At 43.7% G+C, this 20,119-nt stretch overlaps 1 long non-coding RNA gene across 1 annotated transcript; it reads right to left on the reverse strand.

Moving 5' to 3' along the window:
* Positions 1–2,819: 2,819 nt before the first annotated feature.
* LOC142764858 (uncharacterized) lies at positions 2,820–19,524 on the reverse strand. The gene is made up of 3 exons (XR_012883931.1): positions 19,292–19,524; positions 3,989–4,163; positions 2,820–2,923 (listed from the first exon to the last, which is right to left on the reverse strand). It is a non-coding gene; the product is annotated as an uncharacterized LOC142764858 (long non-coding RNA).
* Positions 19,525–20,119: the final 595 nt, after the last annotated feature.

The raw sequence follows: 20,119 nt of genomic DNA on the forward strand, positions 1-20,119 counted from the left end.
GCGATGAGCTCCGGGCTGACAATATTGGGATGAGACCTCCTCGCTTCCTTGGGAGTTGTCGAAAACACGTTGCGGGTTATCGTAAAGAGCTTGGTTGTAGTATGTCGCGCGCTGTAAGTGCACCAGCGCAGGCTGGCAGGGCTTTAGCTAGCGCCGGAACTCACTGAAAATTGGTCGCCATTGCACTTGGCTTTCCCGTCAATCGGTGGCAAGCAGCTCGGCGCCGTTCATTGGCTGCGGGGGCGGAGTCATGTTTGCGCGCTGCACTCGCTCGGGTTTGCGGAAAAGGGCCGCATCACCATCAATTTTTGGGTAGCTAGCTTCAAAAAAGCTCGGCGTTGTTCGTGGTGGTGGCCAAGCGTATGTTCGCTCTCCTGTTCATAGTTCGCTGGCGGCGGATACTACGCGTGTAGTGCCATGTTTGGTCTCGCGTTCGCTTGCTCGACCTGAATGACGTCGCTCGCTTAGGACTTGCCGACTTTTTAGAGGCATGGTGGTTCGTGGAGTTGTGGCTGCGGCCACCACTCCTAAGCTGTTGCGCTACGGGTATCGAAATGAGTCTTTGACGATGTGTGACATCATGGTGATTTTATTAGCTTGTCATATCTCACGTAAGTTTTCATTTCACCTTGCAAGTATTTATCATATGTATTTGTATTCATTCCGTGTCACGTGTGACTCACTATTCTACATACTTATTATGCAGCGGTGGGCACACACCATGCTGAAGACTGTGTGCGCTGGCGTCTGTGATGCCCATCATCCATCTCTTTCGTCAGAGCAGCTTCAGAAGGACTGTGCGAGTTGTGAAGGTAAAGTTACTTGTGTGTCATATTTTAACGCTTGTTTTTATGTTAACGTGCACGTACTTGACATATGCATGCATCTTCATCTTCTGTCATGTGTATATAACTATTTTTACTATATTATTGTACGTGCAGCTGTGGGAACACAACAGGCAGAGGCTGCGTGCGCTCGCGTCTGCAATGCTTTTGATCTATCGCTTCCGTCAGAGAAGCCCCCCAAGGAGTGAACAAGATTCTACAATGAGACTGGACTTGTACACTTCACCAAGAATTCACTTAAAAGAATGGAGAAACTTCATGTGCATGTAGCAAAATAAAAGATTTCGATGTCTCACTTTTGTCTTTCATTTTTGCCGTGACTGCAAAAGCAGTTACACATAGGCGGCTAAGTACTTTTTCGCGTGTTCTTTTCTGCGCACTATGTTGCTCACTGCGCAGAAAAACAGCCGAAAATGTATTAGGCCTCGCGGATAATAAACAAAAAAACAATGTTTGAACTGGGGACAAGACGTTCATCAGATTGGCGTATTTGAGCGGATCAACCATTCGTCAGGCATTGTGCGACTGCTAGGACTAACGTTTGCCAGGTAAGGTGTAAATGTGGGAATTAACAGTTGCTTTATAAGGTGCAGATGTGAGGACTAAATGTTAGTTCTTTGATGTAATTTGTGAAAATAACGGTTACTTACTCAGGTGTAAATGTGAGGACTAATTGTTAGTCTCTTGAGCTCTCTGTGGGGACTAACTGTTAGACCCGGTGCCATTATTTCTTAAAAGAAATAATGAGTTTTGCAGTCCCAATAGTCCCCCAAAGGACAAACCACACCCTTTTACCACCCTTTTGCCATAGACTATAGTCGCCTTGGCTACAGCACCCACTCTTCGAGAGACTCCCATAGTTTCGGCAAATAAAGATAACACTGCTGTGAACGGTTACCCAAAACTGCTTAGGCCCTGAACGGACTTAGTCAAGACAATGAAGCTTAACGTTACAGACTTCAGATGAGCCGGAACATGTTAACATCACAGTGAGAGAGCCTGAAGCCAGGTCGCTCGGAACAGCTAGTACCTCTGCGTGGCCACTTCTGGTCTTTCGGTAGCAATAACTTCCCGTGTTATGAGCGCGAATCCATATCAGCATTCATTTCTTTCTTCACTCTTTCAATTTTCAATAAAATATTTTGCATTCGATATCAACTAATATTCAATGTTTTTTTAATATTCAGTGCTATTCGATTGGAATTCGATTTGAAATAAGGTTTTAATATCCGCACACTCTGTAGTAATCGCTCAAAACAGTAATACAGGATAAGACTACCGAAGAACGCATGGCCCTTGCAACGCCTTTTGCAACATCACCACGCCGCTATTACTGTTGTATTATAGTTATTAACCTCATAGGTTGGTATGCTCTCAAATATTACAAATTTTTAGTCAAACCAAATTTAATAAAAAACGAACACTTGCGACAGACGCAAACATAGAAAAAAAGCCTGTTAGTCAGAAAACCGTTTCAGACGTTCTGCGCCTTGAACATCATATCTAATTGAACTTGCTACCGCCCCAAACACGTGCGATGGCATAGAGAATCTATTTTACTTATTGTGAAAATAAAGCACCTCGTGGTTTTCATTTACTGACCACCTGACGTATTTTGACAGCTGTGTACACGGTGCGGAGTTGGTACTGTTCCTGTAGTTTTCTGGTGAGTCAGTGTCCCATGCCCTAGCTGCAACCCCTTCTAATCGCAGCCGTAGCTCCATTCATTAGTAAATAGTCTCGGTGAAATTACTGGATGCTTGAAATGATGAGTTGCAACACTGCAGTTTTGTTTAGTGTCTCCTGTGACTGCTGAAGGCAGGGCAAAGATCACTTCGCTGCAATGAAACTTAAGCACGTCTGATGAAAGAAAATCAAAAAGTATACTTTATAATCGCTTTCCATTATTTTAGCGCATATTCATATGACTCTTGTTTGGTTCTGCAGAAAAGCTCATAGAACGATATTCTTTGTTACATTTGATTTATTGGCTCAAATCAAGTCTGGCTTTTCCCTGTCTGAAGAAGGGGAATAACAGTGAGATACAGATTATATGCATCTATTATTGACACAAGTACCTGTAAATTAAAAGAAAAGTAATATACAAATAATGTTTTTGGTAATAAAATTTGTACTATACGCTGAAGAGAAACAGAAAAAAATATTCATTTTGCGAATATCTTTTAAAGTTCGTGTTCAAAAAAAAAACGCCAGACTATTCTTATACAAATATTTCGTGCTCTATAAAAATAGAAGCTGACAAACACAGTTTATGCACCCTGTGAAGCAAGAATGAGAGCATGTCAACGGCATACCTTAACCTTGACGCGCATTGACATACCTACTCAGTGACGACGACCAGAGTTGTAAGACTTTGGTTGCTTTGGGGGCCAAAGTTATTCAATGCCCAAATAAAGAATAGTTGCTTCAATGGGCATTCAGAATTTGTGCAATAAATGGCAAGAGCACGTGTTTGTTATCCCTGTTGAGATCAATTGTAGTGTGTCGAGAGCACGCAAGAAAAGTCGTCGCCTCGGGCATTGCCGTTCGCGTGCCTCAGCCGCACACGGTCGCTCGCACACACGCTCATCTCGTGATTGGGCGGTTTCCGCGTCTTGGGCGCTCCCCGAAAGTCAGCATCGTAGTTACAGAGAGAACGAAGGTCACCACGTTTTCAAAAAGAGCATGCTACTCACCGAAAAAGCAACTGACCAGTTGTTAAATAACGCTCCTGCTTTGTATACTTCTCCGTTCGTTCCGTGCGTACGTTTCTTTTTCGTTCGAGCAGAGCGCTTGAAGTATTGAACTGAGACGACTTTTAGTTCGCACTAACCTTTTGTGCGTTGTATTCGAGCACCCTTTCAGCTTGAAGAACGTGCACTGAGTCTCCAGCAGCTCGTCTATCTTTGTGTGACTTCAGAGTTTGTTCCTGTAGCACATTTTCTTTTGAATGATTTGCCAAACAGTGCGCAAGAAATTACGAACCGTCTTTGTGAAAGTACGTTACGTTCCTATGAGAGAGGGATCGGACATGTTTTGCTTTTTTGTGGTACATAATGGATTTGAATGGCCAAAGAAGCGGTTTGTCCAGAAAAAAGCTGCACGTTTTTATTTTACAATTAAAAACACCAATCAGGTCTTACCTTCATTAATAAAGCAATCGCAATAGATTTTGTAGATTCCATGGACTGATTTGTTTGTACAGCGCCCACCATATCGTGGTCTACGCTGACATCTTGTTTTGTTGTGCTTTTTTCGGCAGCATTCTCCCCATTTACATGGAAGATGCTGACTGCAGCTGCTTTTATAGAGCACAACCTGCAAATATTACAAAAAAGTGATGTTTGAAGTGACTGCTAAAAAGGTGAGTGGCAAGCAAAGTAATATATTCAGAAAATATCGCGGAGCTCATTTTTTAAGACACTATAAACGTCACTTGTCGTCAGAAAATAGAAAGACCCACTCCTACAGAAGTTGATGCCTTGCTTTTGAAGGCCTTGACTGTCTTCTATGGCAAGTCTAAGTACTTCGGTGTTTTTCGAGACTTTTGTGCATATTTCTGTTATGTATCATTGTTCATTATTTGACAATTTATGTTGAGCTGTCAGGCCATAATGTGCAAACTGACGGCCTTGCTGGTTTGCAAGTAGCGTTGCGAGTGCTGCTATCATGCATGATATGACCACGCGGCACCGATAGACAGCGAAAAGTCGAGGAATGGCTTCGCTGTTAGAAATGACAGGGCTTGCACAAAGTCGCGCTAGACTTGTTAAAGCGAAGATGGAGAATTCTGAAGTTCAATCTGGTTGCTAGCAGGTTCTTGGGAGGCTTTAACGATGTGATGCTAGGTTGATTTCATGTTGTTTCTTAGTACTACAGACGTTCGAGTTAAACCACACACACAGTCACACTGTCAGTCACCGCCATGGTCACGCACAAGACACGTATACGCTAACGTAAGAAACAAAAAAAAAACATGTTGATGCCGATTTGTAGCAACTCTCATAGATTTACGGGCTCATCGTCGACACCTTGGGCTTCCATTGTCTAGGGGCTTTATCGTAGCACCCGTGACCCTCACCTTCTCTAGTATTCTTTCAGTGCACACTTCGCTATCGTACAGATGCGTCAAGGAAGCTACAAATGTCGACCATGGTGTTTTTCAATAAAATTATTCATAAGGTTTATCGACTCTTCTTTACTGCGAAAGCACTGAAGTTCTTGTTTCGTAGAAATTCCGGCGTCGCTGTCATTGTGGTGGCTGCTGTCTACATAAACTATCATCTTTTGCACGACCGAAAAATCGAAGAAGTTAAAAATAGAACAAATATTAAAGTTAGGGGTCTCTGAAACTTCGCCTTTAAGAGTTGAACGCAAGTGTGTTATTTCATTCTTACAGTGTGTACTTCAAATACTTAGTGCATGGGCTTAAGATATCAGATGCACTAAAGCGCGAGTGTCTTTTGTAGCGGCTGACTGGCTTTAAACCACGAAGCCGTTTTGTTAATCACATGTTCTGATGCCCACTGGAAATCAGCGCTTGTAATATGCAATAATGCAATTTTTTTACGCGGCATTGAGAAGCATGCATACAGGACGCATGTGTGACGTGATAGCATGAAAGCTACTTTCACTGCATTGCCAAGAATAGAAAGTTTTTTTTCAATGTATTCGCAAGCATACGCGAAGTCGTGTGGTGGAATATGCGCTTGCCACACAAGCTACCAAGGTGTGATCAGCACTCAAACCTTAATGACCCTGGTTCAGTTTTTATTATTTAATCCAATGCCGCCACCTATGCCGCTACCCGAATTTCCGCAAAGCTAGCTCTTTAACACTGTAGTGTTAAGCTATCTGGGTCCTAGTAAGGATACAACCCAAGCCCTTTGCGTGTCTAGTAGTTGTTCAACCACACAGCCACACGTATGCTTGGAAATACACTTAAGATATCTCCTTCTGCTTCGGAACGTATAGGGAAAATAACGTTGATGCTCTACAAACAGACGAATCCTGTGTACAGGCTTCGCAATAAAACTTGTGCCATCAGAGTAATGTTGCGCGGTACGACCGTGCATTTCCATCGAGCGTAAGAACAAGTGACTGTGAGAAGAACCTAGTGGTTGAAAGCCAGCAACCCATTACAAAAGACACATACGGCTGATTCCACGAACGATAAAAAAACGTGGCATTCTCTATGTCTCCAATTTTCGGCGAAATTAAGTATATTATGCCCGTATAACCGAATAGTGCTAACACACAATTTGTTTTCCAGTAAAAACATTATTGAAGAAAAAAAATGGAGAAGCACCACGTGCAGGTGACAACAGTCACTTTACGAAGAGTGTATTTTCGCAATTTTACGTTCTGGCTAACAGCAAAAAAAGGCAAACACCACAAATACATTTCTGCACAGCTCAAATATAAGTAATGGGGAAGTAGTTCACTTGATATGTTCTAATCCGAGCCCCTTAGTTATATTTCAAAATTCTCAAAAAGCGCTGTAGTAAGTGTAGTGTAGTAGTAAGTGTAGTGTAGTGTAGTAAGTAGTGTTGTAGATAAAGTAGATAAAGTAGATAAAGTATGATATTAACCTTGTCTCAAGAAGCCATCGATGGTTTGAAGAGCAGCTTTGGCATCACAGAGTATCGTTCATTTTCGAGCGGGTTCTGTCGACATGAAACGTATCGCCTCCCGAATAGCAACAAGTTCCGCGGCTGTTGATGTGGTCTTGTGATCTATCTTGAAACGTCGAGCTATCTTCATCTGGGGGATGACAAAGGCCGCGGCAGAGGTACGCAACGTGGTAGATCCATTAGTATATACGTGCGCCACACCGTCGTACTTAGTATAAATGTGCAGCAGTGTGAGTTGCTTTAGGCCAATCGATGATACAAGGAACTTCTTCATAACCCCAGGAATTGGAAGTATGACAAGTGGTCTAGGAAGGAGCCACGGAGGTGTCTCAGGAACACGTGGGGGAGAGAATCTTGGCGGTATGATGTTCTCGAGCCGCGATATAGCTCTTGAATAACTGCAGTCTCGGTGGCTGGCACGGAGCGCTGATAGGGGATGTTGCCTGTGTCGAGTCAACAGGCGAAGGTGGACTCGAAAAGGCTCACAGAGCACATTTACTTTCATTGGACAAGCCCGAGCTTCGACGAGAGTTCCCTTGGTTTATGTGCATTGGGGTAAGCCCAAATATGTGCGCAACCCTTCAGCTTGGATGCTTTCTAGCGTGCTCGCACAACTGGGCTTTTTGCTTGAAAGCACGGGCATCCTGTACGTAAGTACCCTACGAATAAAGGTTGAAACAGTGGCAGGAAAGATGCCTCCGAAGAGCCTCATCTTGTTCCGGTCATGACCCGAAGAACGTGGACAAAACTGTTGAGCTTTGACTTCAAGGCTGTGACGTGTTTCGACCCCAAAAGATTCCGGTCGAGGATAACACCCAGGACTTTGTGTTGCACAACAGCACGAATTTCTGTTCCATTCACAGTTAGTGGGTATCTTTTCATTTGTTTTTGTGCAAATGCAAATACTGTGCATTTTTCAGTTGACAGTGTGAGACCCTGGCGACGTAGATACCTTGCTGTGATGGTTCCTGCACGTTGCAGTCGAGCACACAGTTTAGGGCGCGTAGCTCCAGAAGCCCAGATGCAGATGTCGTCCCATATGTGCTCACCTTCACCGTGTCAGGAAGTCCAGTAGCAAGTCCAATCAAGGTGATGTTCAAATTCTCGGACTCAGAACACTTCCTTGGGGAACACCACGGTGAATGTTATAATAGTCTGTATCTCAATCGCTTGTTGACATATACACGATACGGTCGCTAAGGTAGCTCACGATCCATGCATACAGTCGTCCACCGATTTCGTCCACCGATCCGAGTCGTCCACCGATCTTCAAGCGCATCTAGGATGGAATAATGTAAGACATTGTCGTAGGCGCCTTTATTGTCAAGAAAAACAGCAGCCACTACTGTGCCTCGACATCTTTCCTGGTAAACATCAGAGACCAAGTTGATGACCCCGTAAATGGCTAATCGGCCTCTTCTAAAGGCATTCATGAACGCAGGAAAGCGATTATTGCTCTCTAAGAGCCACTCTAATCTCGAATATATCATTCTTTCCATGACTTTGCCAACTCAGCTGCTTAAGGCGATCGGCCGGTAAGATAAAAGCTCATTAGGGCACTTCCCCGGTTTAGGCAGGGCGATTATGTGGCTGCACTTCCACTGATTTGGAACATTTTCTGACTCCCAGGAGGAGTTGTAGTAAGATAACAGGATCTGTCATGCCTCTGTATCTAGATGGCGAAGCACAGCGTATGTAATTCCGTCTGGCCCGGGTGCCGATGAGCGCCGGGAAAGTGAAATTGCAGCGTCCAGTTCCTGCATTGTAGAGGGCACTTTAAGTCGTTCGTCGAAGCACGGGGGTACAGTGGCGGTAAGAGTTTGGGTGACAGTGTGAGCGGTAGAAGCGACTAGGCTACAGTAGTCCTTGGCTACCTCTAATTCACTCCAACCCTAATGCAGAGCCATGGCACAGAATGGCCAAATCTGTTGTGGAGAAGATTGTAGACTTCGTACTATCCGCCAGATTTTAGAGAGAGGCTGTCTTGGGTCCAAAGAACCGCAAAACGACCTCCATCATTGCCTGTCCAGCTTGTAGAGATGCCGAAGAACGTGTCGTTGAGCTTGACGACAGGCTGAGAGGCCCGACGGTGATCTTGTTCTTCTGTATCGCCGTCCTGCGCGGCGACGAATAGCACGAAGGGCCTGGTATTGTAAGTCGATAGCTGATAGTTGCAGCGGAATGGTAAGTTGTCTTGTTGTGTCACGCAGGGACGAAGAAATGATGTCTTCTACTTCGGATGGTGTAGTAGTGCGCTGACAGCTAGTTTTCACAGATGACTTGAAGAAATGCCAGTCTGTCTGATGAACGCAGCGTGTGGCTGAACGGCGGTGCAACCTAAACTGAACATATGTTGGCAAGTGATCACTACCGTGAGTCTCTATATCCGTGGACCAAGCTGCAGAAGACAGGAGACTCCTGGATACAAATGCTATGTAGAGGCAGCTACTGTAAGAAGTACCCCGAATGAAAGTGGGCGATTCGTCGTTCAGCACCCTTAGTGCAAAATTACACACGAAGTCGCACAAATCTCTGCCCCGGCCGTTCATTACAGTGCTACCCGAGAAAGTATGATGACCGTTGAAATCGCCAATGGCAATGTAGGGGCTCTGAGCAGCCTGAAGCGCAGACCTAAGGTGAGAGCAGTTCATCTTCGCACTTGGATGGATGTATCCTCCGATAACTTACAATGTGCGCCTCTTATATTTTGTATTCAAGCAAACGTAATCATTCGTTGTATGCGACAGAATGTCATGTCGTATGTACGTCATATTGCGGCGTACACAAACTAGCACCTTGCTTGCACGGTGATCACTGCGAGACCAAAGCTGGACGTACCCAGATAAACGGAATGTAGAATCCATGTTCGGTTCGCATATGATATTAACTGGGAACTGGTATTTCAATACCCGCTGTCTGAAATCAGAGAGACGGCCACGTAAACCACGAGCATTCCACTGCCTAACAAGCGTCTGCCGCATGCGATCTTCGAACATCGAGGCCATGTTCGCTTACTGAAGAACAACAAGAAGTGGCTCCAGCACCTCAAGTAACTGAACAGCAGCTTTAGCGGCCGGAATATTTAGACCACTAAGGATCTTGCGCGTTAAACCCATAAATTTTTTAAGCATACTTTTGACGTCATTATTATCCATGTTGTCGTCCTGCTCGCTGCGTTCAGCAGCATTATGCGTGAAATGCGTACACTTGGGTCTTTATGGCAAAGAAGGCCACCCCGAAGTATTACGGGCCGGTGGCTGGTTGGCTCGTTCATTCGTTGGCTGTAAATGTACGGAAGCACAGACATCTTCATTTCTGGCCGGTAAAAGTGAGCGACGAGAAGGTGAAGCCTGGTCATTTGATGTCAGTTCTTCAACACGATTAGCACTGCTCCCTCGTTTGCGTCGGTGTCGTGAACGACGTGTATTGCGCTGGACAGCCCTTGCAGCTTCTCCGTGCGTGGAGTGGTCCCTAACCATCTTTTTCATGATAGTTATTTGGTTCCTCATTTCAGGACAGTCCTTTGAGGTTGCGTCGTGGGCGCCCGTGCAGTAAGGACAATTTGTGGCAGCAATGCAGTTGACATCGTCATGAGGTCCACCAAATCGTTTGCAAGTTACCACACCTTTACCAACTGCACTGACGTGCCAAAATTTCAAATATTTATGGCACTGTAGAGGCCTGGGTACATAAAGGGCGTACCGGATGACGCACATATCCAACCTTGCCGTGAGAAGGCAACGACTCAGACTCGAACACTACTTTCACACAACGCGACCTTCCAAAGCGGTGAAAACCAATTACAGGAGCCGTTGAAGAAAGCGATTTCTCGAGGCTTGAGTCTGTATTATCTTCGTCCACTTCATAAATGAGGCCTATCGTAGTTGCTTTGTCATATGCGGAAAACGCGCGCACTGGAATGTTTCCCAACTGGACGATGGCTTTGAGCGTGTCCAGTATAGTCTTTGAAGTAACCTGCACCGACAGGACGTTCTTGCGGGTATTTATACGTATTTCCTCAACCTAGCCAGGTGCGATACGATCAAAAAACTCCGACAAGCTTTGCCTATTAAGAGTGTTCAGGACGTCTGTCGTCGTTGTCGGCATGTACGAGATCATGAAGGACCGCATGCTACTCTCCTTTTTCGGTGCCTTTTGACTGGTCGGCGACGTCCTTCTTATCTTTCTCTTCGGACGTCGGCTTGGGACAGGGGTGAAATCACTGTCCGAGGCCATGTCTTCGGTGGAAGAGCCATCAGAAGCGTAACTGTGCCCCACGTTGGGACCGAAGCGGTCACTCACATCGGACGCACCCTGATGAGGTGGTCCAGGGCCCGGAAGCTAGGCGGGGTTTTGATCCCCCATTTTGTGGGACCACGTCCCCCAGTGTTCTTGTCTCAGATTGCAGAAGTCGAAGAGAAAATCGAGAAGACTTCAAGAGCTGAATGCTGGAGCTGTTCTCTGCGATCACTTCTTCTTATCGTAATTATCGTAAATAAACTCAATAAGAGGTACAAGATGAAGGTGGTACAGGCTTGTGCGCTTACGTCCAGCCATGATGATGCGTCAGTTGAAAGCTTCTATGAAGACGTAGAATCGCCAATGAGTAAGATGAAAACACAGTATACTGAACTGATGGAAGACTTCAATGCAAAAGTAGGAAAGAAACTGGCTGGAGACCAGGCGGTAGGAGGCTGTGGCATTGGTACTAACAATGCCAGAGAGGAGCTACTAGTAGAATTCGTAGAAAGCATTAATTTACGGATTTGAATACCTTCTACCGAAAGCGAGGAAACCGTAAGTGGAGAGGGAAGAGCCTTGATGACGAAAGTAAGAACGGAATAGACTTTATACTGAGTGCATAACCAGGCCGCGTGCAGGATGTCAAAGTGCTTGGCAAGGTGCGATGCAGTGACCATAAAATGGTACAGCCTCGAATTCGCTTAGACTTGACGAAGCAATGACAGAAACTGATACGCAACAAGCCAATCAATAAGCTAGCACTGAGAGGGAAATTACATGAATTCAGAGTCTCGCCTCATAACAGTTATTGGACTCTTATCAAGAAAAAACAGCTTTAGCGTTGACGCAGTGAATGATAATCGGACAAGTATAATTACGGAGCGTACAGTGGAAGTTGGAGGTACTGTAGTTATACAGAACACTGGCAAGCTGTCACACGAAACAAAGATTATGATTAAGAAGCGTCAAAGCATGAAAGCCTCAGGTACAACAGACAAAATAGAGTTGCTAGAGCTTTTGAAGTTGATTCATAGGCGTAAGGTATCCAGTGCAAGAAGGTATAACATGAAGAGAATTGAACACACTCTGAAGAATGAAAGAAGCGTCAAAGCAGTGAAGAGAAAACTCGGGATGGGCAAAAACCAGAGGTATGCAATAAGGGACAAAGAAGACGAAGTAACTACAATTATAAAGAGCATAGTAAAATTAGTGGGGAAGTTTACAGACATTTGTACAGTAGGCAGCACAACCATGACCTTAACATAAAAACTAGCAGTAACCCATATGACATCCAACCAGTAATAACAGAGGAAGTTGGAAAATCCCTGGAGAGCACGCAAAGAGGCAAAACTGCCGGTTAGCATCAGTTAACATCAGATCTGGTGAAATGTGGAGCACAAATGTTTTTTTAAAAAACCAGCGACCCTGTTTACGAGATGTCTCCCGACGGGGAGAGTACCACAATCTTGGAAGAATGCTAATATCATCCTGATACATAAGCAAGAATATGGCAAGGACTTGAAGAATCACAGGCCGGTAGCTTTCTCTCCATAGTATAAAAGCTATTTACAAAGGTAATTGCCAACAGAATTAAGACAAAATTACAGTTCAATGAACCAAAGCAAGAAGCAGGATGGATTACGAACAGGCTACTTAACAATCGAAAACATTCACACTATCAATCAGGTATTAGAGAAATGCTCACAATATAACCAACCACTATACAGAGCCTTCATAGATTACGAGAAGGCGCTTGATTCACTGAAAATATCAGCAGTCATGCAGACACTGTGGTATCAGGGCGTCGACGAAGAATGTAGAAACATCATGGAAGAAATATACAGGAGATCTACTGCTACCATAGCGCTTCATTAAGAAAGCAACAGAATACCCATCAAAAAGGACGTAAAGTAAGGGGATACAATCTCCCCAATGCTATTTACCGCTTCCTTACAGGAGGTTTTCAGAGGCCGAGGTTGGGAACAGCTAGGCATAAAAGTTAATGAAGAATGCCTTAGGAGCCTGCACTTCGCTGATGAAACTGCACTGCTGAGTATATCAGGGGATGAAATGCAACTCATTATTGCGGCGCTAGACAAGAAGAACGAAAAAGTAGGTCTTAAAATTAATCTGGAGAAAACGAAGTAATGTACAACCTCTGAAGAGAACAGCGCTTCGAGTTAGGTAATAGTGGACTTGAAGAGTTAAAAGACCATGTCTATTTAGGACACGTAATAACTGCGGAGTCGAACCACATGACTGAAATAAATAGAAGAATAAGAATGGGTTGGAGCACATTTGGTAAGCACTTTCAAATCATGATGGTAGATTGCCACTAACCCTAAAGAGGAAGGTATAAAACAGCTGCATCTTACTGGTGCTTAGCTACAGAGCAGAAACCTGTAGACTTACAAAGAAAGTTCAGCCTAAAGTGAGCACGACGCGCCAAGCAATGGAAAGGAAAATGGTAAGTGTAACCTTAAGAGAAAAGACGAGAGCAGAGTGGATTAGGGAACAAACCGGGGTTAAGGTTATCTTAATTGAAACCAAGAAGAGAAAATAGACATGGGCCGCGCATGCTGCCTCTTGAATCTTGCGAAGTAAATGAGCGTGGTTATCGGTATCGAAAGCTTTCGCTAAATTGAGAGTTAGAATCGCTTTAGGGTCTTTGCTATTTACTCTAAGAAACGTCTCCTGTAGCATGAGGAGTACGCTCTGCGTGGCCTTAGGCGGCCTGAACCCTACATGATTGAATGGCAAGAGGTGCATTTATTCTGCATGACTTGTGACTCAGTGGAGAATGACGTGCTCTTTTCGCCGTATACCCCGACAGGACAAGAGGGATATGGGTCGTAGAGTCGAGCTCCCCTGATTTGGTTGGTCAGGGATTGAGAATGACGGCCACCGCCTTACACTCTGGTGGGACGCTCCCTTTTTCCCAAACCTCACTCATGTGGGTGGCAAGTGACTCAATGTCATTGTCAGCCAGGTTGCGGAGCAACTTGTTGACGGCGTCAGGGCCCGGGGCTGTTTAGTGTTGAACTCTACAATTACCGCACGTATTTGAGCGTTGGTTATAGCCTCGGCAAATGGGCTGTGTGTCGCACCCGCTTAAGGTTGGTAGTCATTATGCGAACTAGCTTCTCTTCATACGTACCAGTCTGCTGTTGCATCTAAATAATGTGCTTTTGTAAGTTGCCGCCTTCGCGCTTTGTGTTAAAGTCTATCGAGGGTTAGTCGTCACTATGACTTGGTGAGCTTGTCGCCGAGTTAGGTGCCTGAGAAGGTCCCATTTGAGACTTTTTCTCATGCATCCATCGAGTAAATTACACATTTCATTCCACTATTAGCGCACCAATATCTTACTGTACTCTTCTATTTATCGGTTGAACAATACAACACGTTTTCGTAGCCTACTATTAGGCTTTTGCGCTCGCCATCTGTCCTAAGGAGTCTTGTGAGCTTCCAGAATATGTGCGAGGTAGCTGTTCATGTGGTCAATTTTGCGTGTTGTCGAGATATTTTTGGTTGTTTCTTTGAGGTCTCGTTGTGGTCTCGTGAAGAGTTTATTGAGGGAAAAGTATTCGTTCGAGCCTGTTTTTGCGTATTTGTCTAAATAAGTCTCAGAATTACAAAGTGTCTGGGCGCGGGGCTGCATGTATTTGATGTAGTACTGCAGATAAAATGATCGCTACCCAGGTTAGCTTGCAGGTTAACCACGCGGGATTCAATATATTGTGTACTAGGGTCAGGTCAGGGAATGATTCACATGACACTGCATTACCTACGTATATGAGGGTGTAGAAGTCGTTAAGTAACACGAGATTGTGTTGAGTGATGTGCATTTGTAAGTACCATCATTTTTATGTTCTGTGCTCTTGTATTAGCCGTTTGCTTCAGTAATCGTGAGGAGCGTCACAAAAAATGTGTAGATGACGGTTAGCTTCTCACACTGGTATAAAGTAAGAGTCCACAAACAGTGAAAGTTTAGACGGCGTGCACCAAAGTGCAAATTTAAGACCACCGCAAGGTGTGCTTCGCCCTTCTTTACCGCTCTGTCGCTCTGCAGCCCAGAATGGTTGGTGCGTAGCCTACAAAATACATCCTTCTTTGCGCAGTGCAGCCCGACAAATTTTGCGGGTGCGCACCATATGTAATATACAAATCCTGTAGCAGATCAAGTGCCCGCGCCCCGCGTCTATGTTAAGTAGCGTGATTTGTATGAAAGCGCGCAACTCACGGCAGTTTATTACAATTAGCAATTGAAGTGATTGCGCAATCACAAAAAAAAAACTGAATATATTTGGCGTAGTCGGTGCACCTAGAAGCGAGATTGAGCCAGTCAGTCCGTCCACAAACTTTATATGGTCCTAAGGAACTACAAAGTAGTAGTTGCGGACAGTGCCCACGTTGGGGTCGGAAGGTGTGGAAACGATTTAACACCGTGAAAGGCATCGTGTCACGGTATGTTTGCCATAGAAGCACTAGCGAAGCTCACAGAAAGCATGCTTCATCCGTTGCCATGAGTTACTGTCATGGAGATTTACGTATAGGACACGTTTTGGGCACAGCTAAGGGCAACTATGGTTTGAAATTGTACAATTTTGTGCCAGTCAAACTTAATTTCTTGAAAATCACTTTGTAGAAGCTAGTTTCCTATCGTGAAAGGAACTTGCGTATTATACCAACCTCTTTGAAGCTTTTTTGCACAGCACAACGTATAATGAAGATACGTTATTAAAGCGGATGGATTAGCAACCAAGATGTACATTACATTCTAGCCAAGCAAGTGAACGGAAAGAAGATCACAACGGCAAAGGCTGCTTTTAGACTGAATGATATCGTACACAAGCGAAGACGCGAACTACTAAAATGCATTTATTTAGGGAGTGTTTTAAAGTTGATAGTATATTGTGGACACCTTTGGGGTCAACGGTATGCCCTCTCTGTCTGTCTGTATATCTCTCTACATTTGTCTGTTTGTGTGCCTCAAATGGCACCCCAAACGACACGCAACAATACTCCATACGGCGGACCCCATCTGCAGCGCCCGCCAATATTGCTCAAGTTTTAGTGTTCTTACGTGTGTGATTGTAAAGTAAAAAGTTATTGCGCATACGTGAGGCACCACAGCAACACGCCAATATGTTGTATGTGTTCATTTAAACTATAACAGACATGCATAAGTAATTCCAAGGACCGTAGTGTTTGTCACGCTGCGCTGATAATGCAATGCTTGCACGAAAAGAGAAGTATTTCCAGCACTCTCTTCAGACGACACGGTGGTGGCACCTACCCGTCGCCTCGCGTTCTACATCTTATCGCCTCCGAAACGGGCGCGCACGCCACTCGCATCCTGTTTTGAGATAACTGCAAGATAGCGCTCATGTCTCACGCATCACGTGACTCGATGTGCCCGTTTGCCTCCGCTGCACGCTCGAGTTACTCTGACGCAGTGCCTCCAGAATACCATTCCTCATTTTTTTTTTGCGTAGAACATAAACAGACATTTGCATTGTAGCACGTAGATATGGGGCCAATTTTTTCGTGAAAAAATATCTTATTACTATAAAATCGAAAAATTCTTAAAATTAGGCAAGTTATTCTATTTTGTTGCCACAAAGCCTAGATCTCATTTACGCGGCAACCAACACGCTCAAAAACACCTTGTTTCAAAATTGAAAAGTTTCTTATGATGAAATCGACGCATCACCTGGATATATTAGCGCGGTCTTCTGACAACCATCTAAATATTTTGAAAACTTGAGTGCTGGATCTTCAGATTTGAAATGTATAAATTGATCGTTCTTTAATGTTTTGAGCAGTAAAATTTCTCGTTTGTTAAATTACTAGACAAATGCAATGCAAGGGATTATTACGCATTTTAAAAACTATAAGCGCTGTGAATATGAACAACCTGTAGCATTCACAGAAACAAAAATTGCCCCCAAAACAAGCACGTTTCAAAAACACGATGTGTTTCGGGAGTTTTTAAAAAATGCTTAGGTTCCGAAAAATTCGAAAAAAAACTAAGCAATTTTTCTATTTTACCATTTGTGCTACGCAGAAATATATTTTTTATATATAGCTGGCGTAGGCGTAAGCAAGATCGGGAATTTATAAAATAGCAATCTTTGTAAAATGACCGTCGTCAACGGCCTACGCTTCTCAATTTTTCCTTGGTTCAAAAAGTGTTTTATTTGAAAACAAAACGTGGTTTCACGCTATGGGGCTATACGTGCATAATAACAAAATTACCAGGAAAATCGGAGACATCAAGAATAACCCATTCTTCGATCTTTTGTGGAATCTACCACACGTTACTGTGCGTACTCACTTAGAACCACTTGGTTAAGACATAGCGAATTCGCAAAGATTGCACGCACACAGTTTCTCCTGGTCTAAAGTATTCTACCAATTACACAGAATGCAGCCATATGCTAAATTTTTCTGACACAAACCCCTTTCAACTTTATTGATTACACTGTAGGTATCCATAATGTCAACTTCTCGAGTAAAATTTAAAATAAAAAAACATAGCATATTTATGAAGTATATGATAAGCAATGGGCAAAACAGTGGGTTCATTTGGTGTTACCGTAGATCACCGATGATAATGACCCCTCACGCATGTGAATCAGTGGCAAGAGATGTACAGTTATACACAATATTTATAGGTCATATGTGGTGTGTTATGTTGTGTTGCCAATTTCATTTTATCTTTGTTACTATTGTTTTGTGTTATTGCGTTTAAACTAAACTTTGTAAAGACGAGGCCTGGGCGCGTTACCCAGGTGGTTGTTTGTTGCTTCCCGTCATACTAATTGCATCCAGACGTCATCTACTGCCCAAACTAGTCGTTTTTTGTAAATATCATCATCATTATCTGATCAGCCTCATCGTCTCCCTCATGTCGTATGTGGGTACATTGCACGTGCTGTGCCATGACGGCTGCAGCGAGGTGCATGGCCTGGAACGCGCTTGTTCTTCATCGTCTTCAGTGTCATCGTCATGACACATAGGGGATACCTTGTATATGCTTGGCCGTTATGGCAGAAAAAGAATGTGTGGTTTGGCACGCGCGTAATTTTCATTGTTATCCAGACCATATTCATCGTCAAATGCCAATAAAAAGTTTCGACCATAAGGAGCTGCGCCGCTAAAAAGTACGCACTAAGATGTTGATGTAACCACTAGGGTCAAAATAACGTAATTTAGTTCAACTCCTGAAGGTGACCGTTAAAGGTCTCCATTTTTTTTTTCAGTTTATGTTACAGCTGTAAAAAAATCCTAATTGATTTTTGACACCTGCCTGCTGCGAAATTCGATCGTCGGGTTCACGCGGCGTCTAATATATGTCATGCTAAACAAGATCAACACGATATGCACCGTATGACATCATCGTGGCGTCACACATGGACAAACCTTGAGGCATCATTATGACACATCATGCCACTGTTATGTTGGTGATCAGTACTTTCTTTAGGCATAACTTTATGAAAGGTGGTCTGATTACGGAGCCAGTGCAAAACAATGTAAGTGCCTTTGGTCTGTGGCTGATGACATTAAGGAATTATCGCTAAGCATTTTGTAATGAGTGGGAGATATTCGACGGTACACTTGTCACGCGATTCGCAGTGTGTGGCACCTGGTTGTGATTTCTGTCTTCTACTACGCTATGTTACGCATGCTAACGGGCATCTTCGGCCAACACAAAGCCTCTATGCGTATAATATTTGTGCTAAAATCGGCCAAGTTCCAGCACGGATTTGTTACTGAATACTCTGCCTACACGCAAAGGCGACAGATCAAAATAACAGTGCTCGCTGAATAGTGTTTATTTAATTGATTGATTGATTGATTTGTGGGGTTTAACGTCCCAAAACCACTATATGATTATGAGAGACGCTGTAGTGGAGGGCTCCGGAAATTTCGACCACCTAGGGTTTTTTAACTTTATTTGATTTCTTGTTCTCTTTATTTCAAGGTACAGTGGTTATGCACACCTGCTGTGGTGACCTCGGGCAACTATGGTACCAAATAGACCATTGAGACTTTGTAATATTAATCGCTGTAAAGTCAGCCAAGCCAAAGAAGCTAGCGAAAGCGCTCGACAGCAGAGATTGATAGTTTAGAGCACACGTCAGATGCCGCGCCCTAACTTTATAAAACCTTGCATGGAGAATGCATTGAATGCTACAAAGTATGTACTGCGAAACATGAACACTCGTGTTGGGAGTCTGAAGAGATGGCTTTTTAGAAGAGATGGCTTCTTAAAATTTCGCTATTATTTGGTTATTTTGAGATCATAATAGATCCCCTTTTTATGTGAAATAATTGGTGGGCTTCTACTTTTTGAAGAGCAAACTCCAACAGTTATGAATCAATCTCAAACTGACTAACCCCCCCCCCCCCAAACTCAGCAATTATAAGTGTTTAAAATTCAAACTCAACTGAAACATCAAACCGGCTGAGATCCTTAAACGCTTTTTTTGCGCTTTGAATTTCTATTCTTAGGCTGTAGAGTCTTGAGACAAGCTACATAGTTTTCATACAAGTGATAAAACTTGCCTTTTTATGGGGCTTACGACTTGAAGGTTGACATGAAATAGTTGCGAACACCAATACACCACAAAATACGGTAAATAAAATACACCATTGCTTCATTCCGACCTCTAAAAATGTTCCGAATGGCATCGTGCCAGCATCTCTCGCTTTCAGGCCTCATTGCTTCTGGACGAACAAAGCATCTGCAGAAACACTTTTCCCCACGAAAGCTGGGGACTGTCTTCGTAATATGACCTGTACAGAAGGCAAGTGAATAGACTTCGCTGCTGTACAGCTGTGTCCCGGAATTGTTGGTTTCTTTCGCACACACAATGGGTCATTTTTAATTCTGAAAACGCATTTTCCTGCGAAATATAATGAAGTACCTGTCTACTACATAGAACGAAGCCCACTGAGTGCCATACTTCTAAACTCAAAAGAACATACGAGATTTTGGCGAGCAATATTTTGCGGACAGCTTTCCTACAAGCAAAAACTTGCGTGCCCGATTAAATTTAGACTGTCACTGTGTACAAAGTTAATTCGTTATTTAAAAAAAGCTGGACATTTTACTGTCATAAGATAACGCGTAACTGACAAGACTGTGTCAATACGCATGAATACGTCTCGTTTACTGTATAGGAAAGCATGAAGCTTAGAAGCTGAGGTGTGAAGCGGTGTAGGCTTTAACTGAAGCGAAGTAAATATGGGCGCAATGCGGTGATTTACAGCTAGTGCTGTCCTGCCAACAACCCTACCATATGAACACGATCTGAAAAGAACTGGTAGCAGTGTATGCGATAGTTTTGGTTATTAGGTAATTAACATATTTGGGTTGTATACAGCATTTGT

Source organism: Rhipicephalus microplus, chromosome 6 (assembly GCF_043290135.1).
Source record: "Rhipicephalus microplus isolate Deutch F79 chromosome 6, USDA_Rmic, whole genome shotgun sequence".
In the NCBI taxonomy this organism is placed as follows: domain Eukaryota; kingdom Metazoa; phylum Arthropoda; class Arachnida; order Ixodida; family Ixodidae; genus Rhipicephalus; species Rhipicephalus microplus.